The sequence below is a fragment of the Macaca nemestrina genome, chromosome 2 (assembly GCF_043159975.1).
Source record: "Macaca nemestrina isolate mMacNem1 chromosome 2, mMacNem.hap1, whole genome shotgun sequence".
Taxonomy (NCBI): domain Eukaryota; kingdom Metazoa; phylum Chordata; class Mammalia; order Primates; family Cercopithecidae; genus Macaca; species Macaca nemestrina.
In genome coordinates, this window is record NC_092126.1 from 178,683,487 (window position 1) to 178,711,015 (window position 27,529).

At 35.6% G+C, this 27,529-nt stretch overlaps 1 long non-coding RNA gene across 2 annotated transcripts in view; it reads left to right on the plus strand.

Moving 5' to 3' along the window:
- LOC139361801 (uncharacterized) overlaps positions 1 to 24,343 on the plus strand; it is a 39,818-nt gene extending 15,475 nt beyond the window's left edge. The window contains exons 1-4 of one of the 2 annotated variants that reach the window (XR_011619443.1): positions 19,652 to 19,934; positions 20,354 to 20,486; positions 21,637 to 21,716; positions 23,972 to 24,342. This is a non-coding gene — a long non-coding RNA (uncharacterized lncRNA). Of the gene's footprint in view, positions 1 to 19,651; positions 19,935 to 20,353; positions 20,487 to 21,636; positions 21,717 to 23,971 lie in introns of those variants that run through there. The other variant, XR_011619444.1, reaches the window with a different exon arrangement.
- Positions 24,344 to 27,529: the final 3,186 nt, after the last annotated feature.

A 27,529-nucleotide genomic window follows, 5' to 3' on the forward strand; every position in this document is an offset into this window, starting at 1 on the left:
GTCTTGAGAAGGAAGTGTAGGTGATTTCAGAATTCTAAAGTTGTTCCTAATGTTTTATCAGAGCCTAATTGGGAAGACCAGAATGCTTCCTTAAATGATAGTTGAAGGACAGGATTCTTTGAAAAATAAGAAATTATTCTGTCTTGTTTCTTTCTTTTTTATATAATCACACATTCTGAATTAAAAAATACATATATATATTAGTAGAGGTTGGGCACGGTGGCTCAAGCCTGTAATGCTAGCACTTTGGGAGTCCGAGGTGGGCGGATCACAATGTCAAGAGATCGAGACCATCCTGGCCAAGATGATGAAACCCCGTCTCTCCTAAAAATGCAAAAATTAGCTGGGCATAGTGGCACATGCTTGTAGTCCCAGCTACTCGGGAAGTTGAGGCAAGGGGAACGATTTGAACCCAGGAGGCGGAGGTTGCAGTGAGCCGAGAACGAGCCACTGCACTCCAGCCTGGCGACAGAGCGAGACTCCGTCTCAAAAAAAGAAAAAAAAAATTGTGGAATAACTTATGAGTATGCAGTATATGTAAAGTATTGGGTCAAGTGCTATAAGAATTGAAAAATATTAGTAGAAAACCTGTCTTTCACTTATTTTTGAACTGTTCTTTCCGGGGATGGAGATATATTTTAACTGGTATAGCCACACTCCTTCCTTTTGACAACTATGTAGCAAATGCTGCCTTATTTGAGAGATGGTATATGCATCGGATAATAGCACAATTTAAGGAATTACGTTTTTTTTCACATCCTGACATCACCACCTATTATACAGGCAAAAATTATTTGACTTCTCTAAATCTTTTGTTCCTACTGTGTAAAACTGAATATAATAACCACACCTACCTCATGGCGCTATTGTAAGGATTTAATGAAATCATCCATGGGAAACCCGTAGCTCTTCTACAGAGGAAGCTTTCAATAGTGCTTGCTATATTTATTCCATGCTTGTAGGGCATGCTTGCCATTTAGGTTGCCCAGCACTTACAATTGCTTCTTATATGGAGGAGATCTTAAAATAGATGCAAAACAAACAATACATGCCAATTATCTGGCCACTATTACTGGAAAGAAAGGAACAATAATTGTGTCGTTTGCCTATGGAAGTTGCAACATTGTTTACTGCAAGTGACACAACTTCTAGAGACTAGCCTTCGTAGCCTCAGTGGAAATTCTGAGGCAGTAAACTTCAATGCCCAGGCTTGGTGGGAGTGTTCTGTGGGGTTCTGTCTTTGTCTTTGTAGGCAGATGGTTCTTTGGTTTCCCAGGACTCTCACCTGCCTAGTCAGCTCAGAGACCGCCTGTGTCTCTCTGAGTTTTCCTGTGTGAAAACTCTCAACAGGCAGTGAGCAGATATTTTGATGCTACCATAACTAAGTTACCCAATCATAATGAGGCACAGTTATTGATAAGAGAACCCTAGAACTTGAATAAAAGCCTGCAATGGCCCCTTGATTCTTAAAGAATTAAGTTCAAACTCCTTGGCCTGAAATAGGAAGTCATCTAGTTGTTGGTCTTGTTGTTATACCTGGTAAAAACCCTGACTCTCCTATTCTCAGACCATGGGGATTTTGTTAATTACTATGCCCCTCCTGTTCCTCATCTATAAATTGGTAATCATAGGGTTATGGTGAACATGATGTAAGATAAAACTCAGTAAGTGTTATCTTATTTTCCACTCTTATTCTATATACATTTTCCCCAAATACTACTCTATGTAGTATCAGAGTGTAGTGGTAAATTCCTTACAAGAATAGCTTTTAGGTGTCGCTGCAATGTCAAAATTGCAAAACAATACCATAAACTTCATACACCTCACTTTTTTTTTTTCTCTTTTATTTCTTACATATAAACTCTTCTACCCCTTTCTGGAATATTTGCCAAGCACTGCCTTCATTTCCTAATTTGATGCCTATTTCAATGGCTCCTCTATGCTTCACTTATTTTCTAGTAAAACTTTTCTCAGAGCTTACCAGCACTTCTTTCTTTCTTTCAACACTCTTTGAAGTTTAAGTTTGCCAACGATTACCTTGTTGAAACATAATAAATATTAAAATTGCCTCATCACTCATCACTCTAAAAGATGGCTATAATTTATTCCTATTTTCTTTTCATTTGGTTTATTTACTTCATTATTTTGCTCAGTTGTTTGGTTTATTTTAAATAATGAATTGCTAAATAGGTGTAACTGTATAAAATCCTATTTTAAAATAGATTCTAGGCCCTAATATTGTTATTTACTTGTTAAGGAAAATTCTATTTTTAAATTCCATTGTAATTTTATTCTCTGTCAACCTCTATATCAGAAACTATGAAACATTTCTGAAAAAACAGGGCTATGATGGAGCTTTCCCCCTTATTTATTTAACTCTTTCTTGATTCTCTTTTACAAAGATCCTCTTTCACAAAACTGCATTTACATTAAAAATAGTATAGATCTTGTATTTCTTCCTGTAGTTTCCTATGTTTTTATTCTTCTCTCAACTTCTGTATGGTAATATATCATTTTCCTTCATAAGAATAAAAGATGTATATTTTTGTTAGCCAACTCAGTCTCCCCAAATAAATACAGCAAGAAGAAAGCTCTCTATCTAAAGGCTACCATAAAGAAAAGAAAGGATTCAATTATAGATACACTAAAAGCAAAACTAATACATATTTGAAAATCGGAACCACAACAAACCTAAAAAGTAAAGAAAGTTAAACATTTAATCGACTTATATTTATTTTAACTTTGTACTTTTATTTTATGTGGATTACAGTATTTTAAAATACAGTGTTTTTATACTGTGTTTTGTATCAATTATTGAGGAACTCTGATTAAAACCTGTATCCAATATTCCTGATTAGCTCCCATGCTGCATATATAGAGACATGTGCTTAGGGACCATCTACTATTCCACTGAATAATGGTCTCTTATGAAAGGTTGCATTTGAATAGACATTCGGGGTATTAGAAGGTTATATAACAAGCTCCTTAGACCTTTCAATCATACAATAAGTATCACTGAACGTTTATTATATTTAAGGCATCATCCTGGGTGCCAGAGCAATATGATCATTGCCTTTAGGGAACTGAAAATCTAGTTGCAGAGATAGGGATGCACATGCAAGCATGTGAAAATAATTGTTAATTTATTGACTGTCTACTATGTGCCAGCTGCAATCGCAAGCATATAAGATAGTGGTAAACAAAATAGGCAAAGCCCATAGCATTATGTCAAATGGATATAATGGCTACAGGAAGGGTCTAACTGGTTCATAGGAAGTGAAATTTTTGTGTATGAATACAAATGTGTATTTAAGAAATGCAATATATGAACATACATATATATACAGTTAACAAAACTATAATAGAATGGAGTCCTGAGACAGGTGCATACTACGTCTGAGATTTAAATTATCTCCTATAACAATTTTAATTATATGTGATTTTCAACTTAATTACACTTTAAACTTCAAAAAGAGAAAACTCAACTGATATAAAACAAAAAGTAGAGTATATTCTTTAAGTGAGGCAATTGGCTTTTAAATGTTTAATGAGATATAATTTTAAAAATACACATTTAGAGGTTGTCTAAGTTCTCCAACCTTGACAAATAAGTATATTGTATTAGATTTGGGGCCTTATAACCAAACTGATATGGGCAAATAATTTAATTTAACTAAATTTGTGTATTCTCACCTATGAAATGCAGAAAATAAAGGTAACTACCCTATGCAGTCAGTAAGGATGAGAACTTTGTAGGAGTTATTGTGTACTTATTTATATATAACATATAAAAATACATATTTATTTGTGAATATAGATGAATATATACAACTAAATATATATACATTTATTTATATACATACAGATATGTTTGTGTGTTTATATACGTTCTTAAGACCTTGAAGTTCTGTTTCATAATTTGAAAATTTTAAGATAATTTTTATAATCTCAGGTCCAAGTTACCCTAAGCCACATGAGTCTGTAATATTTCTTCCAAGAGATGAGTATTAGGAAGAAACCTGTAATAAAAACACTATCTCATTCATTAAGAGAATAATCAGTAAATCATATCCATAATAAGTAATCTTTTTAAAAAATAATTTTGACTTTTATTTTAGATTCAGGGAGTACATGTGTAGGATTATTACCTGAGTATATTGCATGATGTAGAGGTATAGAGTACAAATGATCTCATCACTTAGGTACTGAGCAAAGTACCCAATGGGTAATTTTTGAACCTACCCTTTCCCCAACAGTTCTCAGTGTTTATTATTCATGTGTTTATGTCCCAATGTTTTGCTCCCACTTATAAATAAGAACATGCAATATTTGGTTTTCTGTTCTTATATTATTTCACTTAGGACAATGGCCTCTAGCTGCATCTATGTTGCTGCAGAGGATATGATTTCTTTCTTTTTTATGGCTGCATAGTATTACATAGTGTTTACGTACCACATTTTATTTATTCAATTTATCACTGATGGTCGCCTAGATTGATTCTGTGAACCCCTAAAATTTGAAAGGGGTCTCAGTTAATTTACAAAATTTATTTTGCCAAGGTTGAGGACATGTGCCCATGACAACCTAAAGAGGTCCTGACGACAGGTGCTTAAGGTGGTCAGAGCACAGCTTGGGTTTTATGCATTTTAGGGAGATATGAGACATCAATCAACGTATGTAAAACGAACATTGGTTTGGTCCAAAAAGGCAGGACAATTTGAAGCAAAAGCGGGACAACTGGAAGCGGGAGGGGGCTTCCAGGTCACAGATAGGTAAGAGACAAAAGGTTGCATTCTTTTCGATTTCTGATTACCCTTTCTAAAGGAGGCAATCAGATATGCATTTATCTCAGTGAGCAGTGACTTTGAATAGAATGGGAGGCAAGTTTGCCCTAAGCAGTTCCCACCTTGAATTTCTCCCTTTAGTTTAGTGATTTTGGGGGCCTACGATATTTTCCTTTCACAATTCCATGTATGTATGAATAGCGCTGCAACGAGCATATGAGTGTTTGTGTCTTTTTGGTAGACCAATTTATTTTCATTTGAGTGTATACCCACTAATGGGATGGCTGGGTCAAATAATAGTTCTGTTTTTAAGTCTTTTGAGAAATCTAGAAACTGCATTCCACAATGGCTGAACTAATTTACATTCCCACCAACAGTGTATAAGCATTTCCTTTTCTCCACAGCCTCACCAACATCTGTTATTTTTTTCTTTTTAATAATAGCCATATAGACTGGCATGAAATGGTATCTCATCATGATTTGTATTTCCCTAATGATTAGGGAATATTGAGCTTTTTTTTTTTTCATTTTTGTTGGCCACTTGTATGTCTTGTTTGGAAAAGTGTCTATTCATGTCCTTTTTTCCATGTTTTAATAGGGTTATGTGTTTTTATCTTGTTGGTTTGTTTAAGTTTCTTATATATTTTGTATATTAGACCTTTGTCAAATGCATAGTTTGTGAATATTTTCTTCCATTCTGTAGGGTGTCTATTTACTCTGTTGATAGTCTCTTTTGCTGTGTTCAAACTCTTCAGTTTACTTAGGTCCCACTTGGGAAGTTTTATTTTTGTTGCAATTGCTTGAGGAATTGGTCCTAAGTTATTTCCCAAGGTCAATGTCCAGGGAGATATTTCCTAGACTTTCTTCTAGGATTCCTATACTGTGAGTTGTTACATTTAAATTTTTAATCCATCTTGAGTTAATTTTTGTATATGCTGAAAGATAGGGGTTCAGTTTCATTCTTCTGCACATGGCCAGCCAGTTATCCCGGCACTATTTATTGAACAGGAAATCCTTTCCCTCATTCCTTGTTTTTGTCAACTTTCTCAAGGATTAGATGGCTGTAGTTGTGTCCCTTTATTTCTGGCTTCTCTATTCTATTCCATTAGTCTATTTGTCTACTTTAACACCAGTACCAGACTGTTTTGGTACCACAGTCTTACAAAATAATTTGAAATTGGGTAATGAGATGTCTCCAGCTTTGTTCTTTTTACTTAGGATTGGTTTGGCTATTTGGGCTCTTTTTTCAACTCCTATTGAATTTCAGAATAGATTTGTTTAAGTCTGTGAAAAATAACATTGGTAGTTTAATAGGAAGAGCACTGAATCTGTGATTGCTTTGGGCAGTATGACCATTTTCATAACATTGACTCTTGCTATGCATGAGCATGTAATGTTTTTCCATTGTTTCTGTTGTCTGATTTCTTTCATCAGTGTTTTATAGTTCCCCTTGTAGATATCTTTCATTTCCAGATCTATTATTAGGTATTTTATTTGTGGCTGTTGTGAGTGGGATTGTATTCTTGATTTGGCTCTCAGCTTGAATGTTATTGGTATACAGAAACACTACTGATTTTTGTACACTGAGTCTTTATCCTGGAACTTTTAAGTTGTTTATCAGCTGAAGGAATATTTTGGTGGAGTCTTTAGGGTTGTCTGTGCATAGAATCATACCATTGGTGAAGAGAGACAATTTGACTTCTTTTCCTATTTGATGCTTTTTCTTTCTTTCTCTTGCATGATTGCTCTGGGTAAGATTTCCAGCACTATTTTAGTAGGAGTGGTGAGAGTGGACTTCGTTGTCTTGTTCCTGTTTTTAGGGGGAATGCGTCCAGCTTTTGTTCATTCAGTGTAGTGTTGGCTGTGGGCTGATCACCGTGTGTGGGCTATGCATGGGACTTAGATAACTCTATGAGGTAAGCACTATTTTCTGTGGTTTAAAGATGAGGAAATTGAGACCCAGTTTTCTTAAATTGCGCAAACTCATATTGCTAGTATGAACAAAGCAGATATTTGTACCTAGCTATCTTCAAAGATTATACATGAAATCCTGAATTTGAGGGTATGCTAGACATACAGATGCACTGAATGGATCCCTCTTTGAGGAAATGTATGTTGCCCCAGCTGCTGGTAGTGCTCAGCCTTTAGCTATCAGCACCTGCAAGGATCCAACAGTGACCATCAAGGCCATTCCCTTCCCAGGCTGGCCCACATCTAATGACTGATGGCAGTAAAGATATTCCACCATGTTAACCTAAGGCAAAATAACTCTGATGGACTATTTTAATCCCACAGTATCACCTATGTTTGGCTGAGGGCTTTTGGCTTACCTGTATTGTAGCTTCATTTCTTTCTCAACCTGATCTTACTTCCTCTTCCACTTGTCTACTAGTTAATCTGAAAGGAACTCCCTAAAACATTCTGGGCAGTAAAGTCAATCGGAGTTTTTTTTTTTTTTTTTTTTTTTTTTGAGACGGAGTCTCGCTCGGTCGCCCAGGCTGGAGTGCAGTGGCCCGGTCTTGACTCACTGCAAGCTCCGCCTCCCTGGTTCCCGTCATTCTCCTGCCTCAGCCTCCCAAGTAGCTGGGACTACAGGCGCCCGCCACCGCACTTGGCTAATTTTTTTTTTTTTTTTTTTTTTATAGTTTTAGTAGAGACAGGGTTTTGCCCTGTTAGCCAGGATGGTCTCCATCTCCTGATCTCGTGATCTGTCCGCCTCGTTCTCCCAAAGTGCTGGGATTACAGGCGTGAGCCACCTCGCTCAGCCCAAGTTTCTTTTTCCTGGAGAGCCCAACTTGCAACACAAGGAGTCAATTAGAAAACGGACTATTACATCCCTTGGGCTATCCCTTAATTTCTCAAATAATTTTAATTTTAATTTTTTTTTAGAAGAGGTGCTTTAATGCCAAGCTGTCAAACAATATGTATGTATTCTTTCTGCTCAACTTTCTATTCCTAGCTTTTGATCTGATAAAGAATGCGATAAAATCAATAATTCTTGATTTATAGTTACAAATGAATAGTCTTCACTTTGCAATAGATGTCTTACTAAACAGTCTTTTGGTGGTCACATTTTTGCAAACTAAGCCGTAGCTAGCTGGGTTTTGTTTAATGGACGGACTTTCAGGGAGGGAATCCAAAAGGCTGAGGTTTTGCTTTGCTCATGCAGGTAATTAGCTGGATGACATACTGCCACTTGTATTTTTTCTTTTAGTTCCTTATCTTAAAAAATAAGATGTTTCATACCCAATACTTGAGGTTTCTATTTCCCAAATATTTTATTCTTTATATCTTGTTGATCTTTGTAATTAAGACTGTCTGCTTCGTCTGGTCTTTCTATGAAGTAGTTAATGAACTATAAACAATTACTTAAAATCACTAGTACAGTCTTAAAGGAACCCTGCAGTGAATCATTTGTAGTATAAATAATCACCTTCTAATTTATGCGTTTTGTAAATGCAGATTCTATTTATACTAAGAAAATTCGACCCTTTACAGTGAAGTAGAAGTGACTTCTAAAAATTGTCACTTTTTGAAACAGATTTTCAAACATGAAAAATGGCACTATATTCAGGTCTTGTTTTTCACATTTTAACACTTCTCACCAATGAAAATTGTCCACTTTCAGGAGGAAGTTTACCAGTTTTTGTGTCTGAGAACAGTTTTTCTTAGTATACCAGAATCTTCAGAGTTTCTAAGCTGTGTATATTCAAAGGCTGTTAGTTATACACGTCCTTAAAAGTAGCTTTGGAGTCCTTAATACCCTCTGAGAACATAGAGGTTTTGTTTTCACTGCTTTGGGAATACTGTACACTATGCTTTATTTTGCCAGATGAAACTATGTAAAAATTATTTATTTTGCCAAGTTATGTTAGAGGAAATATTTATTCTATCTACGAATCTGCGTTCAAGCTAAATATCAAAAGTGATGGGGCATCATGGCACATGAAGAAGAATGAGCCTAACAGAGAATAAGCAGGTAATGCAAAAGGAATGCTTCTTAAGGAAATATGCCACATGTTAGGGACTATATACAAATTCAAAATTAAATAAGTGTAGTTTTAGGATGCCTCTTAATCACAGTAGCATAGACAATGTAAGAATTATTGAGCTTGTTAAGTTGCAGATTGCCTATCTAGATAGCCTCAAAAAATGAATTTAAATAATCTTTGAATATACGAGCCTTGTTTTCTGGAAATACCTAGACTGTCTTCATCAAAAACATTTGCTTTCTTTTCTTCTCTCTCATGGAACTTGCTTTCATGTTAATTGCATTCAATTTATTCTATTACATGAATCTGTTTATATATTTTGTTCTCTTATTCGATTATGGCGTTTTAAGGGTAGGAGTTTATTCACCTCAGATCATTAAAATCTTATTGCACAATGGCTCTCAGAATAAGCACAAAATAAATACTACTTGAAACACTGCATAAAATTGATTCAGAAAAATATTTCCATACTCTACATGAAATTATTTTAAAATAACAATATTTTATCAACCAACAACCAGAAAGAACATACCATATAACTCTGGTGATGTAATATTTATAGGAATGATACTGTCCTAAAGCTGGGAAGAACTTAACTTAAAAGTTAAGTCAGAGGTGAGGTACAAGGCTTAACTTATTTTATGGTAACTGTTAATATACTTCAGACGATTTAATTCTTTATGTAGCAGTTTTCAAACAAAATCTCAAAAAGTAAAGAAAAGTATTGAAAATCACACTAAAACTTTTTGAAACTTGACATATTAATTTTAGAATTCGTCTGGAAGCATGAAAGGGCATAAACAATAGAACAACTATTCTGACTGTTCATTGAACAAGCTGAAATGTGAAGTCTATAGTTTTAAAAATCTCCTTTCCTAATGGTTTTGCTGGCTTCTGTTGTACCTTTCCTTTCCATTTTTGGCAAATCTCTTATGTATCTCAGCACTTTGTGAGCAATTGAAGTGGTACAAACGTCTCATTCTTATGTAATAAGAATTCAGTTTTACGTAAGTCAAACTTTTTACCTCTCTTATCAATTCAACCTGCCTTTCTCCCACTCCTACTGAGTATGGTTAAAGGATTATTATCTGATGTACTTTTGTCCACTTGCTAGACTGGTTCTAATTCATCCCAGATCGGCTGGGAATAAGGAGTATTGAAGTATAAAGGGAATACTGATGCTATTGGATTGGATTTTCAGTAGGTATTCTTTGTATGACAGTTGTTCACACAGTGTGTGTCTTCTGAAATGTTTTTGTTGGCTTTTCTGAGAGCCCTCTCTTTTGAGACTCCCATGATGAGTCTTTAGCACGAGTGATAGATTTCGTGACTGGATTCCTCTAAAGTCTCTCAGCTTCTGCATTCAGATGGTGTGCCCTGGATACATTTTTCTTCTGGGGTTCTCCTGTCTCAGCAGTCAGTCTCCTGAAGTGGGGTTATTGTAAGATTGCTTTTAGTCTGCTAAAGTTTATAGTCTCTAATTCTGACATGAGAAAACTACATATTCTTGTTATAAAATGGAATATAATATTTAAGATAAACAAAATGTTGTGCAGGAAATATGTCCAGTATGATTTCTATGGATGTTTGAATAAACCAGTAAAAAACATTTGCATGACTATATTAAAAAATGTTGGCCGGGCGCCGTGACTCACGCCTGAAATCCCAGCACTTTGAGAGGCCAAGGGGGGTGGATCACGAGGTCAGGAGTTCGAGACCAGCCTGACCAACATGGTGAAACCCCGTCTCTACAAAAAATACAGAAATTAGTCGGATGTGGTGGCATGTGTCTGTAATCCCAACTACTCAGGAGGCTAAGGCTGGAGAATTGCTTAAACCCAGGAGGCAAAAGTTGCAGTGAGCTGAGATTGCACCACTGCACTCCAGCCTGGGAGACACAGTGAGACTTCATCTCAAAAAGAAAAAAAAAAAAAAAAATTAGCTCTGAGGAGTGAGATTACAAGTAGTCTTTCCTTTCTTTTTTGATTTTCCATGTTTTTCAAGTTTTCTACCATGAGTATTGTTTGCTTTGGTGAAAAGAAAAGGAATGAATGTTTTCTCTTTGAAAAATATTGTTTTAAAGTATGTAAAAGTAAAAACACAAAGGCTATTTTAAAAGACTTCATTATAGTAGTGTCTGATGGAAGCAGCAACAACATTACAAAGGAAAAGGACAGGTGATACCAGAACTATTTAGAAGCAATTGCTAAGGTGGTGTAGAAGACTGAGTAGTGTCTTCCCCAAATCCATGTCCACTCAGAGCCTAACGGTGTGCCTTTATCTGAAAGAAGGGTGTTTATAGATGTAATTAAGATAAATCCAAGATGAGATCATCACGAATTTGAGTGGGCCCTAAATAGTGTCTTCATTAAAAAAGGAGAGGCAGATTTGAGACACGTGAAGACAGATAAGGTCTCATGAAGGTGGAGGCAGAGACTGGAGTTATTTGGCCCCAAGTCAAAGGATACCAAGGGTTGCTGTCACCCATCAGAATGTAAGAGAGAGGCAGGGAACACATTCTCCCTCAGTGCCTCCAGGTAGAACCAACCCTATGGACTCCTTGATTTTGAACTTCCATTCTCCAGAACTGTGAGAGAATAACTTTCTGCTGTTTTAAGCCTTCGAGTCGGTGATCATTTGTTACAGCAGCCATGGGAAACTAACACAGTGGGTGAGAGCCAAGTGCAGCTCCAGTGAATGATCAGTCTCTACTTTGGATTTACTTCAAATGGTTAAGGTAATACTCAAGAACATGAACAGTGGTGCTACCAAATAAGATGACAGAATAATTGTGCTGAAACAAAATAAACTTATAAAAAGCATTTAGTTTATTTTCTTTGTATTGGATGTGCAGAGATTAACAAGGGAGAAAGCTATTTTGTGCTCTCTTACTGTCTCTTTACATCCTGCATATATATAGAAAAAATACATATTTTTTTCTCAAGTCCCAGATGGCAAATTACATTTTTAAAAAAAATTTAGCTTCAGGGGGTACAGGTACAGGCTTGTTACATGTGAAAATTGTGTAATGCTGAGGTTTGGGCTTCCAGTGAACCCATGACCCAAATAGTGAACATAGTACCCAATAAGTAATATCTCAACCTTCACCACCTTGCTTCCAACCTCCCCACCTTTTGGAGTCATTGGTGTCTATTATTTTCTTTCTTTCTTTCTTTTGTTTGAGATGGTGTTTTGCTCTTGTTGCCCAGGCTGGACTGCAATGGCACCATCTCGGTTCACCGCAACTTCTGCCTCCCAGGTTCAAGCAATTCTCTTGCCTCAGCCTCCCAAGTAGTTGGGATTACAGGCATGTGCCACCACCCCAGACTAATTTTTGTGTTTTTAGTAGAGATGGGGTTTTTCCACGTTGGTCAGACTGGCCTTGAACTCTTTACCTCTGGTCATCTGCCTGCTGTGGCCTCCCAAATTGTTGGGATTACAGGCGTGAGCCTCTGCGCCCAGCCCAGTGTCTATTATTTTCATCTTTATGTCCATACCCATTGTTTAGATTCCACTTATAAGCGAAAACCTGTAGTATTTGATTTTTTGTTTCCGAGCTGTTTTTCTTTATGATAATGGCCTCCTGTTGCATTCATGTTGCTGCAAAGGATATGATTTAATTCTGTTTAATGGCTGCATAGTGTTCCATGGTGTATATGCACCACATTTATTTTATACAATCTACCATTGATGGATGTAGGTTGACTCCACAACTTTGCTATTGTGAATAGTGCTGTGATAATCATATGAGTGCAGGTATCTTTTTCATAAAGCGATTTCTTTTTCTTTGAGTAGATACCCAGTAGTGGCATTGCTAGATCAAATGGTAGTTCTATTTTTAGTTTTTTGTTTTTTTTTTTGAGAATTCATCATACTATTTTTTATAGAGATTTAACAAATTTACATTCCCACCAATGGTACATAAGGGTTCCCTTGTCTCCATATTTTGGTCAACATATGTTATTATTATTTTTTTACCTTTTAATAATAGCCTTTCTGATTGGTGTAAGATAGTATCTCATTGTGGTTTTAATTTGCATTTCTCTGATGACTACTGATAATGAGCATTTTTTTCATATGTTGGCCATGTGTATGTCATCTTTTGAGAAATGTCCGTTCGTGATACATTGTGTCTCTATTTTTGTTTCAATTTTTGTTTGATTTCTGCCTTATTTTTGTTGTTTACACAAAGGCCATTCAGGAGCAAGTTGTTTAGTTTCCATGTACTCATGTGATTTTGAGACTTTCTCTTGGTATTGATTTCTAACTTTATTCCACTGTGATCCAAGAAGATACTTCATATAATTTTGATTTATTTGAATTCATTGAGACGGACTTTGTGACCAACAATACTGTATCAGTAAATTTTCATACTGGTATAAAAAACTGCCTGAGACTGGGTAATTTATAAAGGAAAGAGTTTTAATTGACAGTTCAGCATGGCTGAGGAGGCCTCAGGAGACTTACAATCATGGCGGAAGGAGAAGGGAAAACAAGGCACCTTGTTCACAAGGTGGCAGGAAGGAGAATGAACCCAAGAGGAACTACCAAACACTTATAAAACCGTCAGGTCTCATAAGAACTCACTTACTATCATGAGAACAGCATGGGGGAAACTGCCTCCATGATTCAATTACTTCCATCTGGTTTCTCCCTTGACATGTGGGGATTATGGGAATTATGGGGATTACAATTCAAGATGAGATTTTGGGTGGAAACACAGCCAAACCATATCACATGTGGTCAATTTTGAGAATGTTCAATGCACAGAAGAGAAAAATGTATATTCTGCAGCTGTCAGGTCAAATGTTGTATAGATATATGTTAGATTTGTTTGGTCAAGAGTCCAGTTTAAGTCAAGAGTTTCTTTGTTAGTTTTTTGCCTAAATGATCTGTCTAATGTTATCAGTGGATTGTTGAAGTCCCCCACTATTATTGTATGACCACTGGTTTCCTTAAGTAGTATGTCATACATTTGAGTGCTACAGTATTCGGTATATCTTTGTTTGGGATAGTCAAGTCTTCTTGTTGAATTAATTCCTTTATTATTAGATAATGCGCTTCCTTTGTCTTTTTTAAAAAAATTTGGTTGATTTAAAGTGTGTTTTATTAAAGTCTGATAAAAGAATAGCAAGCCCTGCTCTTTTTTGTTTTCCATTTGCACAATAGTTCTTTCTCTTCCACTTTACTTTAAGCCTGTGGATGTCATATTCTCGATTGCAGCAGATGGTTGAGTCATTTTTTCTTATCTAGTTTGACAATCTTTATTTTTTAAGAGGAACATTTGGGCCATTTACATTCAAGATTAATATTGATATGTGAGGTTTTGTTCTTGTCATGGTGTTGCTTGCTAGTTGCTTTGTAGTCTTAACTGTGTAATTGCTTTATAGGATCTGTGAAACATGTAGTTATGAGTGCTTTTATGATAGCAACTACCTTACTTTCATTTCCATGTTTAGAACTACTCTGAGAATTTCTTGTAGAATCAGTCTAGTGGTGAAGAATTCTCTTAGCATTTGCTTATCTGGGAATGACTATTTCTCCTTTACTTATGAAGGTTAGTTGGGTAAGATACAAAATTCTTAAATAGCATTTTTTTTTTTTTCTTTAAGAAAGCTAAAAATATATCCCCAGTCTCTTCTGGCCTGTAAGTTTTCTGCAGAGAAGTCCAGTGTTAGTCTGATGGCTTAATCTTTGTAGATGATTTGACCCTTTTCTATAGCCCATTAAGAATTTTTACTTTAGTGTTGAACTTGGATAGTCTGATGACTATATGTTTTGGTTTATCTTGTATGGTATCTTGCAGATGTTCTCTAAATGTCTCTTATCTGGGTATCTACCTCTCTTGAAAGATTAGGGAAATTTTCCTGAATTATTCTCTCAAATATGTTTTCCAAGTTATTTATGTTTTATTCTTCTTCCTCAAGAATGCCTGTAAGTCATACATCTAGTCACGTAATATGATCCCCATATTTCTCAAAGGCTTTGTTCATTCAAAAAAGTCTTTTTAATTTACTTTTGTCTAACTGGGTTAATCTGGAAAACAAATCATCAATCTCCAAAGTTCTTTCTTCTGCTTGGTCTAATCTATTGTTAAAGCTTTCAATTGTATTTTGAAATTTCTTAGATGAATTTTTCAAGGCCACAAGTTCTTTTTTTCTTAAATATACTAGTTTGTCTTTCATATACTGAACTGTTTTTCTTGTTTCTCTATGTTGATTTCCAATTTTCTTTTGGATCTCATTGAATTTCCCTGCAATTCATATTTTGAATTTATCTATTACTTTAGAATTTTCATTTTGGTTACTGTCTATTGCTAGGAGCTAGTCTGGTCCATTGGAGTGTCAAAACACTCTATCTTCTTGTACTGATGAAATTTTTTTGTTAATTCCCTTTCATCTGAAGGAGATGTCACTTCTCATTTTTAAAATTTCTGTCATTTGAATGGGACTTAATTTTTTTTATTCTTTTTTTCCCTTGAAGTTATGACTATAGTGTATGTTGTGTATCATATTTTGGCTTTGTTTTTCCTGTCCTTTCAGGAGACCAAGGCTCTGTATGGGTTCCTTGGTTGTGGATAGCTTTTGTGTGATGGCTTTCTCAAATGCTGCTTGTTGTAGTGATGTATTGGACAGGTGAGCCAACACACTATCTTCTATGGGGCTGAGAGTGCAGACATTTCAGGAAGCCTGTCTCATACACTCCCACCCTTCTGAACAGCAAGCTTTTTATTTGGTGGTACAGTTCAGTCTTCTGTCCAGTAAGTGGAGATTAGAAGTAAGCACTGGCTTGCACTCTGGTAGCTTCATAGTGAGTGAAGGCTCTGATCCTGACAGAGGGGGCAGGGGAGATTGTGTTGGGGTGTACTGAAGTCTTGGGAGTAGGGTGGCAGGGGCTGTGCACCAGCTCCTCATCCTGGGCAAGCAAGAATGCAATCTGCTTTCTTACCATGTCCTATTATAAGGCTTATGACCGTCAGTGCATACAGACATTGTCCTTTGGCTCCTGGCCCCAGTTAGGGATCATGTTCCTCTGGTGGCTCCCACCAATACGGGCTTGGGGAAGAGCAGAGCCTCTTTCCACAGTCCAGAGCAGACAGCTCTGTGGCTCGTCTGCTCTCTGTTGCTGGGACATTGCTACTCTGTGTAAGGAGGGAGCAATTGGCACCGTCCTTCCTGGAAGCCTGTGAAATGCCAGCTCACTTTTAATGGGGGTACAGCCATGGTGAAAAACACTGGAAAGGCTGTCTCCAAGTGCACATGTGCTGGCCCACAGTGATGACAGCCTCTGCTACATCTTCAACAGTGCGCAGGGGAAATGGGAGGTGACCACCTCACCACATCTGTTCACGGTTGCTGGTGCCGCCCTCTTCGGTGGCCAGAGCTATGCCCATATTTCCTTTTTCCCAAGGGTGGCTTTGCTGGGATGTGCTCCCATATCCCCTAGAACTGGCCTGTGCTGAGGAGTAGCTTTCCAGGGAAACACAGCTAGCTCCCCCAGGGACCCACCTGTCCCCTATGATTGTCAAAGTCATAGCAAGTTATCTTTGTGGGGGATCTGTTGATGCAGCAACTTAAGGGATGAGGTTCCCCTGGCAGGGCAGTGGCCCACAACGAGTGTGCAACCAGTATGGTACCAACCATTTCAGTCTGGGCCTGTGCGGAGTACAGCTGCACCTATGTGAGCTGGCCACCTGGATCTCTGTCCCCAGGAACTTCCCAAATTGCCACCAACATGATTGCCTGGAGTCACCAGGGTAGAGGGGTTCCCCAACATTTTGGAGGTTATCAGATTGTTGTAGGGATAAGGTGAGTAGAGAAGCCCCTGCTATTATCCTTTTCATGGGGTTCTGAGTTGCTTGAGAGTCAATCTCTGCCAGATCTTTGCTGCTTTTCTGCAGCCCACCTTCTTCCCATGGGCTCTCTGACAGGTCCTGGCTCTCTTCTTTCAGCTCTTCATTTGGACCATGATCATTCACCTGTAACTTTGATCTTCCTTATGAAGGGAGTTGGTATCTGACATCCTAGTCAGCCATCTTAAAACACACACACACACACACACACACACACACACACACACACACACACACTCAGTTTATAGTTTTTCAAATGATCCCTAAGAATCTGAATTGGACTCTAAAAGAAAAATCTTTATATCAAGGAGCTGCCTTTAGAAAATCAACTTACCACAATATTTCCAACTGAGAAATATAGGATGGTAATAGGTATCTGTGACTTTTCAGTATTTCAGTGTGTTGTATGGAATAACAAAGCACAATATGAGCCCTGATGCTGGATGGAGATTCAAAATGATTTTAGGATTCCATAGATATCAAGGTTCTCAGTGAACAATCAAGAAATCTAGGACCTATTATGTGGCATAACTAGGGCTTGGTAGCTTGAAATACGATTGTGGTGAAGGGGTTGTAAAGAAATACGCTGCTAATATTTAGGATGTAGTTTATAAACCTTTGGTCTTTGTGTATAATCTTTCCTTTTCAATATCCATTCTTAGCAGAAGGAAGGAAAGAAAATATAGTATAAACAAGAGGTAAATTTATTAATTTTGAGATTAATCACCCTTTAAGAAGTTACTGATATTGTGTATTTTATTATTATCAATATTTTAATATTATTGCTGTATTATTATTTCTATTTATTTTATTTATATTAAAATTGCTTGAATTTATACTTTAGAACTTGTTTTCTGCTAAGGAAGTTCTAATACCTTATAAGACTAACACTAGCCCTGTGATGTTAAAACAAAAAGGTGGATCAGAGATTGTTTTAAAAGGGCGCTTAACCTATGGTTAAGATCACTGAAATCACTGAAAGTTTATGTTCAGCTTTTTGTGTATGTGCTGGCTAATCTTGGCAGCGGCTTAATAACATTGATTATGTCCTCAAAGGACTAGCAAGCCCAGAAATGTTAGGGACCTTATTTCATAAATAGAAGAAAGATCACTGTACCAGCAACCCAGAAAGATTTGTGACATTCACTGAGTATTGAATTTAACTCTCAAAATCCTGGAAGCCAAAGTAAAACAACAACAACAACAAAAAAAAAAAACACACCAAAAAAGCTATGTATAATTCTTGTACCATAAAGAAGTACAATTTCATTTGCAGAGATAGACTTTTTCCTAGTAGTAAGCTTACAGAGAAATCAATCCTATGGCTGGGTCTTCAAGAAATATAACATCACTTAATATCCAAATATCTTTGACAGCATGATTGTAAAAGATATGAACACTTTCAGTTGATATTTCTAGTGAAAAAGAATGAAAGAAAAGCTGAAGACATAACTTTATGTCTTAACTGCAAAAGCACAACTCTGGGGGAGGCAAGATAATGCAGACCAGATGTAATAATATAGGAATCTAGCTTAGGCTTTGAGAAATGGAAGTTTAACATATCTGTTAGTTGGGTTCTCTCAAATATCAAAGAGAGCATGTGGTGAATGTCAATCATTGCATTGTTGAATTCTTCTTTCCTGGCCTGCAATAAAATTGGTTAAAGGTATACCATTTATTAATTTATACTAAAAGCTACGTACTAACATGACAACAGTGGTTTCTGTTATGATGAAGAAACTGTCCAAAATCTGCCCACGTGCGGATAACACATGTGCCCAATACAGAGCCAATGTTTCCTCAAAAATGAATATTGTTGTATTCAAACAGTTAGACACTTACTACAGATGTTAGAATTTAAGTTCACTAAATTTTTATATTTACTATGCTGCCTTAAATTAATACAAATTCATCATTACAAGCCTATCAGATATTTACTTTTCACAGAACAAATTATTGATGGGCTTGTCAGTATACCTTTAGTGATGTTTTACTCACTTAGACAATGGCAAATATTTTAAAAGGTAATATAGTCTTAGCAATTTTTTTTTTTCTGACAGTGATTAGTTTATCAGGGCTACATTTGTTTTTAGTGAGAAATATTTTTCAGCATAAACAAAATTCTAACCTTTGATTCTTCTTCTCAGAATCAGGTTTGTATCCAGTTAATCTAATAACCATGTCAACTATTATATTTATATACATATTTAATATTTACTTCATTCCAAAAGGATTTGAGAGAGTTTACAGAAGGTTCTCCAGTTATACTATTAAAAGGTGGTGGGAGAACAGAAGACTTCCGAAAGCCATTAGCATGAAAAAAATATATCTTGATTTTTGTCTTTTCAAAAGTTCTTGTGTTTTGTTAATTAAGATATTATATTAAATCAATTATATATATATAACTGTATTCAACCCAAATAACAGTTTAAATGAATATATATACACATGTACAAATAAACATATCTATGCAGAGAGATATTTAGTATTCATTTGCATGATCATTGTGAGAACATGCCATGTTATAATCCAGATCAAGGTTGTACCTCACTCTGAATGTCAAAGACAGAAATATACAGAAAAAGATAATTTAAAAAAATTATTATAAGGAGAATGCTGATAGTAATTATAGTGTTATCACAATGTGACTGGATAAGATTTAATCAATTTTATACTCCCTTTTATGTCAATTAAGAAAAATATATTCAAATGTTCATAAACTTGTTAAATAATCTAGAATTGAATTGAAAAAAGTTATATGGACTTCAAAAAAATATTTCCAAATGTATATACTACTTATCATATGATATATGAACCACAGAGTGTTGAGAAATTAGAAAGATATTTATCCCATAACATGCAAACCTAAATATTAATATATAAGAATGTTTAAATGTTGTATAGAGGAGATATAACAAAAATCAAAATATATAACAAAAGATTTCTTCTCAAATATTCATAAAAGTGCAAACTAAATGGTATTTTCTGTCTTGATCTGAAATACTATTTTCTGATGAAATACTATATCCTGTTGACTCCTAGTAGCTGTAGGTGGTGTTTAGAAAACAGTATTTGCATCTCTCAGCTGGCAGCCATGAAAATGTGCAGAAGTTCCAAGTACTGCTCTGTGTTCTTAATGACTTCCTTACCCACTGGTTACCATGGCATCAGAACCTTGATGTGCATATGTACTTAGTTTCACAGATCACTGCGGTGGGATGAATGGTTCCTGCATGGACCCTGGCAGGGTGGAGGTTAAAATCCCATCCCAAGCAGCCATATGCCCCTGCTGATCCACTAACAAGAGTGAGTGGATCTGCGGGGACTCCATGGTAGAGCGCTGATGAGCCTAATTGGCAACAGATGCTTCATTCCCTGGAAGCAAAAGACAGAAACAAGTAAAAGAGAAGGAAATGAAGTCTTGAAAGTACACTGCATTCCAATTACACCTTCATGTTGGAAAAAAACTCAAGCAGTTACTATTGAGATACCAGATTGATAGTAAAATGATGTTACTCCCCTTCTTTATATCTTTTGATCTTTCAGATAACTCTTTCAATACTTTAGTCACTAAATGAGATATATGGATTAGATAACTTCCAAGATTCCTTCAGATTTGATATTCCATGTGTTTGCTAGTAATTTCATTGATTCTTCTTGAAATTGACTAGATATTGAAAATTCGTATCTTAAACAATTTTTTTATTTGTTTGATTTGAATAAAGAGCACGCCTGTAATCCGAGCACTTTGGGAGACTGAGGCGGACGGATCATGAGGTCAGGAGATCGAGACCATCCTGGCTAACATGGTGAAACCCCATCTCTACTAAAAGTACAAAAAATTAGCCGGCCGTGGTGGTGAGTGCCTGTAGTCCCAGCTACTTGGGAGGCTCAGGCAGGAGAATGGCTTGAACCTGGGAGGCGGAGCTTGCAGTCAGCCGAGATGGTGCCCCTGCACTCCAGCCTGGGCAACAGAGTGAGACTCCGTCTCAAATAAAAAAAAAAAAAGAAAAAAAGAATGGTATAATGGAAATGGAAACAGTCTGACCTCTGACTTTTGGGAACAGAAAGGCAAGGACTTGATCTGTAATTCTGTCCATTGCTATACATCTTGAGTAAGTCTCCTTACTTTTTTTCTCTTATAAAATTGACAAACAAATACATAACTTGCAAGGCAGTAGTGGGTAATTTTATTCTCAACATACTTACATAGCAGTATTTCCTTGAGCCTACTTGCAAATGTAATGGAAGTTTTAATATGTCAGAAAAATATATTTTCATGTTATACAAAGAACATTCTTTACTGAGAAGACTAAAAATATTTTAATTTACTTAATTATACCTCACCTCTGAGGATGTTTGATGATATAGCCAGGCTTTCATTCCTGTGCTTTAATTTTGTTCTTTTAATTCACATTTAAATCCATATTTGACAGGCTTAAGTCTTATGACTGAAGTTTTTTTACACCTAATGATTTTCACATTTGACATACCTGATGATTGCAATCATTATCTCAATTATATGAAGTTTATGAGACATACTTTTTGTCACTAGAACAACATATTCTTTTCTGTTGTTGTTTTACATTCACTTACAAAATATTACAGCAAAATCTAAAAATGGTAAATCCTGAAATGTTTGTCTGTGAGCACAAAATTCTGAATTCTTTGTGCAACAAACAGAGGTGCAAAGTATAGCATCGGAAAGTTTGGATAGTATGAAAACTAAACATATTCATCCTTTATGAGTCACTTTTTTCATATAATTATTTTCAGTCTTAGTTTTCCATTTTCAAGTGAATTCGTAGCATTTTGTGTTTTATTCATCTCCCAGGCTAAGACTTAACAGTTAGTGGAAAGTCTGAAGGGTCTTGCTATATACTTACTTGTTTAATGTTTGTTAGAGGGTGTATCGAAATCTCTAAACTAGTTTTGTTAGGCTATTTTATATGTAGATGACTAGATGAGCTTAAAAGTTTTATTAATTTTTTTTGTTACACATTTTCAGTTTAGAAACGAACAAACAAATGAGAGACAATATAGAAAGCAAAGATCAACAACCTGGCAACAGTATCTATCAACATGTTGGTGCGTAACTAGCTACAGTTTTTTTCTGTATAACCATGGCAACCAATGTGACTAAGCAATGTTGTCACATTTATGAATGTGACAATAGTGACACAATATATTCATTGGAAACATATTATTTTTGAATCTTTTTGAAGAAGATATTAGTACAAAGAAATCAGTGATTTAAGATTAAGAACTTGTCTTTTACCTCCATTGATGCTATTCAATAATCTATATGATTTCTAGAGAAAATTACTGAGAAAAATAGTAATTTCTATATATCATAATGTCTCAAAAGCTTCAGACATAATACATTTCCTTGTAGAAATTGATCCCAGTGTGAATTATCAAAATTCAGACCTATTTTAAAGCTTTAAAGGTAACATCAATTATTTTTTGTAGCTGTCAGCATGAAATTATAATTAGCTTTATATGGGCAAAGATAAAGAGTCATGATCGTGTGAAATATTGAGACAACAGAAGATCTCATGAACAACACATGTGTCTCAAAATTTCACATTCAAATCAGTTGATGTTAAATGAATCAGAGTCACAGATTCAGGGCTTTTCTCACCCTTTTAAAAATATATATTTTAGCTGAAATCTTAGGAGTAGAAATATTTGTTGTTTTGTTAATACAAACCATAAATCAGTTTTGTGATATTTTATAAATACATAGTTCTGTCATATCTAATAGGGCAGAATTTTTTTAAAGGAGAGCTTTTAAGTTTGAAAAGGCAGCTGCTATGCATCTATTATGAATCTTTACTGCAAATTCATTATAGTGGATTATTATGAAATGAGGGGATGAAAGCAGCAATCTAACTGGGATGAAAGCAGCAATCTGGCTTGCTGATAGGCTCCCTTCTCCTGTAATCATCCTATGGAATTTAAACCACAGAGGAGGGCTAATGTCACATGAAAGTGCCTACTTAAGTACTCATGAGTGATGGCATTGGGTGACTTCTAATGTTGGCTGCACCTCCATATTTCTATTTTTAAAGGGAAGTGTGAACTATGGCACCTAATATTTACCTTTGTAATGTCCCCTTCTCTTCTCCTTATCAACATGGTGAATATTTGTAGGAGTACAGAGAGTCCAATTTGCTATGACAATAGCTGGGAATAAGGTTTTAGATAATACTTAAAATTTAAGTAAGTGTAAATATATATGTGTGTGTGTATATATATATGTTGTAAAATGTGGTTATTTTTAATTATGTGAAGTGAGCTATTATTTGAACCTCTTCACTCTTTCTTTAAAGCAGAATAATTGGTTACTTGACAGAAAAAAAAATTATGTACATGCATTTTTAAACCTGAGGACACCTACACATTTTAAATAGTTTTAAATTTCTCCATTTCAAATAATTTTTGATGAAGGGTTTTTAAAAACAACATGAATTTTTTAAAATCATGAGTTCTCATTTTTCAGTCAGATTTACATCTTTCTATTAAAATGTATTATAGAGTCTGTAAATGGGAAAGTTTATATTGTCTAATCACATATTAACAGAAACATTTCTTTTATGAAAATGTAGTAGTGTAGGACAGGTTTAAAACACCAGTTCTGGATTATTGACTTCCGTGTAGAAAAAGAATATATAATACAAAACATTGCAATATTTTCTGTGCTCTTTTTAAAGTTTCGAAATCATATTTCTTCCTTTTCGGATTTCTTCGATATAATTATCATCCCTATACACAACAGTAGTTCAGTCTCTTAATAAAATCACATTGAAGATTCAGTTCATAACAATTTTTTTAAAAAGTGTGTTCACTTTATTTGCATCTTTAGAAAAATTTTATGAAGTCCTTTTTTTCCTTGTCCTGTAGGTGAGTTGGATATGGTGACTGCATAAATCTCCCTCTGGCATTTTAGACTCCAGATTTTTTGTAATCGCCTTTGGATTTACTCAGTCGTTTGAGTTTGAGGTCTTCTGAGGTCTGCATTTGAATCCTATTCCAATGTCATGTAACTTTAACTCCTGAATGCATTTTCAAGGGGCTAGAGTTTGCACATACAAGAATAGGGTAGGGAAAAATAGGAAATGAACTCTGTATCCCTAGAAATAATCAGGTTGGTTGAACGGTTACAATTTACACTAGATTGTCTTCAAGATAGAGTACCTATAAGGGAAACTCTGAGTTGACTATACTTAGCTCTGTGTTGGTATAATCATTAATAGTGGTGATGTAGATTTCAGCATGGGGGATAAATCCCAATTGAGGGGGGGTAAGTAATAATATTACTTTCTCTTCTTCTATTTCAGACTAACAAATATAGAATTAAATGATAAGACAGAAAACAGTTTGATGACTGGAACACTTAGTGACATCATTTAATAGCCTGTGGCATAGAAGCTATTACAGTAATAATTTCTCTCCAGTGAGGAAGACTACATAATGGCACTTGCCTGGAAGTCTTAATTTTCCAACCCAAAACTTCAGGATATTTTTCAAGCCCCCTACCATGACTCCGTATGCCACAGCAGACAAGATTTTGCAATCATTCTTGAAGAAAATAGATAATAAGTACAAATACATTTTCCAGTACTAAACTGAAGAGCATGCTGTCTTAAAATTTTATATTGTCTGTATGTGTACAGTGGAAAGTTAACATTGATGGCAGCCAGGTTATAAAAAGTTAGTTCATAAAAACCCTCTGCTTAAAATATAAACTGTAGGTCAGGTGTGATGGCTCATGCCTATAATCCCTTTTGGGAGGCCAAGGCAGGAGGTTTACTTGAGGTCAAGAGTTCAAGACCAGCCTGAGCAACAGAGCAAGATCCCAGCTCTAAAAGTATACATATACATATACATATGTGTGTGTGTGTATATATACATATGTGTGTGTGTATATATACATGTGTGTGTGTGTATATATACATATGTGTGTGTGTGTGTATATATACATATGTGTGTGTGTATATATACATATGTGTGTGTGTGTATATATACATATGTGTGTGTGTGTATACGTATATGTGTATACACAGGGAGAGCGAGAGAGGTTTCAAGCATAGATCTCTGAGAATTTGTTGTGATTTCTATTGTATTTCACCAGTTGGTGGCGACATTTTTGACGTCCAAATATAAAAAGTTTTTTGCCATTTTCTCCATGATTGAAGGGATACTGATTTTTATTCAAGAAGTTTTCTCCTCAAGTAATTTCAAGAATCTTGAATGCCTGCCGTTTTTTGTTTTGATTGTTGTTCACTGATTCTGAGTGTAGATAATCATACTAGGAGTCTCTAACATTCCACAGAAGTGCTCCCTCAGCTAGAATGTTGTTTCCATCATCAAGACTACCAATTGCCACCCATATTTATATATTGTACATACGTGTACATCTTGAAAGAAACCATTCCCAGTGCCAGTGGAACCAGACACCCACTGTTGTGTTTCAGTCATGTATATTTATGTTGTCACAGATAAGAAGTGGGAAGGAGAACTTGCCTTTTTCATTACTCTTCCGTGGGGACTTGCACAGTAAGATTACTTGAGCTTCGGAATGCCAATAGTCAATGGTGAATTTTTCTGTCACTTTCACAGTTAGTCAAGTGTGCACTCTGCAATATCAATTTTACACAAGGCATAACATTTCTTCCTTTATGAAGCAAAACCCAAGTAGTGGTGGAATATAGTTCTGTTGCATCTCTACAGAGCTGGTGCTGGCGGAGCTTAAAATCAGCCATCTGTCACTGATACTAGATGCCACCTATGGATATGGAGGCTTGACTTGCTCATAGTTGCTTTAATGAAGGGAGGGAGAGGCTTTAGCTTCATAAGCGCTCTAAGTGTTGTAAGTGTGGTGCACCTCTTTCAATATCCATGAGCTACTACTGTTACCCAAAGGTGGGTTTTATGCTGAAGCAGAACTACCACGGATGGCTAATCTCAGTCTTTGTCACTGAATCATGTTCTTAGTCCTTGTCATAGTATCTTTCCCTAGGATGACTTTTTGCTAAATATAAAATTCGATTTTTCCTCTGTTAGGGTATCCCCGTCTATTAAAAATATTTGTATAGAACTGGACATCATTGTAAAAAGTCTTTTGTCTTCATCTTCTCTGTCCACTCCTTCAGGGAGACTTCCAGTCCTTATCAGAGTAAGTTGGTCCATTCATTCAACAAATATGTATTCATTTTTCACAATACACCAGGCAACAACATAGGCATAATGTTCAAAAAAGAGAGAGATGTAAACATTTGTAAAATCAGTTATCTTTTCCTCCACAGTGATTATAGAATAAATAATTAAATATTCAAGAAAAAACACACCAGATAGTAACGAGAAAAATAAAAATAAGTGCTAAAGAGAAAAATAAAATAAGGAAATGGTATTAAGTTTTGTCAAGAGTGAGAATGGTTTTAAATTTGACATAGAGTAAGTAGGGATTACCTGCAATGAAGGACAAATTTGAGCCAATAGATGATGAAACTGAGGAAGTGAGCCAAGGTTCATGGGAGGGGATCAGTGCAGGAAGATTATGCTTAAAGTGTGCAGTCCTGAGGAGGGAAGGTTGTATGTGACTATGGTCGGAATAGACATAAGGTTGAGGTCTTAACTCCATCCAACAGCAACTTCTATGCTCCTTCTCTGGTCTAGTCAAGACACTCATTTATAATGGAAGGGGAAAAAAAGTAGTTGACATGATCAATCTATTAGAAATTAATATGGGACACAGAGGGGGTGAGCAGGCTATGAAGAAATAAATAAAATAAAATAATAAATAAAATACTTATTTTAATAGAAAAATATATATAAATAAATAAAAATAAATATATTTAATAAAGATAAATAAAAATGCTGACACATCAAGATAAAATAATGCCTTGCCATGTCTAGCTAAGAATATAATTCCTTGGTGAGAGCTGATAAAAACATAATGCAAGACTAATAAGTGTTTACATTTGGAAGCATTGGCCCAAGTTTTCTACTTAGCAAGCAATGTATAGAATGCTTAGAGTAGCAGTCTTAGAGGAATTAAATAATTTTCCATTGATTTAGTGTTTTATTTATAAGTTTTATCAAAGATAAAAACTTTTAGCAATGGAAGTCCAATTCTAGATACATCCAAACTTTGCTGCTTTGAGCAAATAATCAGAAGAAAATCAAATCTGGCAATATTCTTGGATGTTGTTTTAAAGGATATGTTTTGTTTTGATATGTCCAATTTAGCACACTTTTCTTGATGTTAGGCCATATTTTTATTTGACATATATTTCACAAGTATTTATTATGTGCAAGGCTGTTTTAGGTGTACAGATATAGCAGTGAATCAAACGATATCCCTACCTTAATACCTTAATAGAATTTCTGTGCTGGAAGGCAAGGCAGACATATGTCAGATTCTAGGTCAGTGTAAGTGAATAGAGAATTTCCATAGGAAAGTTCCTCAGGCAGGCATATCAATCAGAACATACTGTGGTAACAAATACACCTGAAATTTAGTGTCTTTATAAAGAAAGGTGTTTTTTTTTTTTTTCTTCCGTTTATACCATATGTACATTGTATGTTAGCACCAGGCTCTGCTTACTGAAATTACTCATAGACCTAGGGTGAAGGAGCAGGCACCATCTTGAATGTTGTTTGTTATTGTGCATAAGGGAAAATAAAATTCTGGAGGGATTAGAACCAGGAAATGTGACACATCTCATTTCTGCTTGTAACTCATTGCCCAAAAATAGTTGCATGCTGTACCCAACCACATGGTCCCCAGGAAGTGGGGAAGCCTAAAATGCGTTTATTAGATAGCACTAATGACCACAAAATAAAGCATATCAGATAAAGAACTCTCTGAGAAAGTGACATTTGAGCTGAGACGT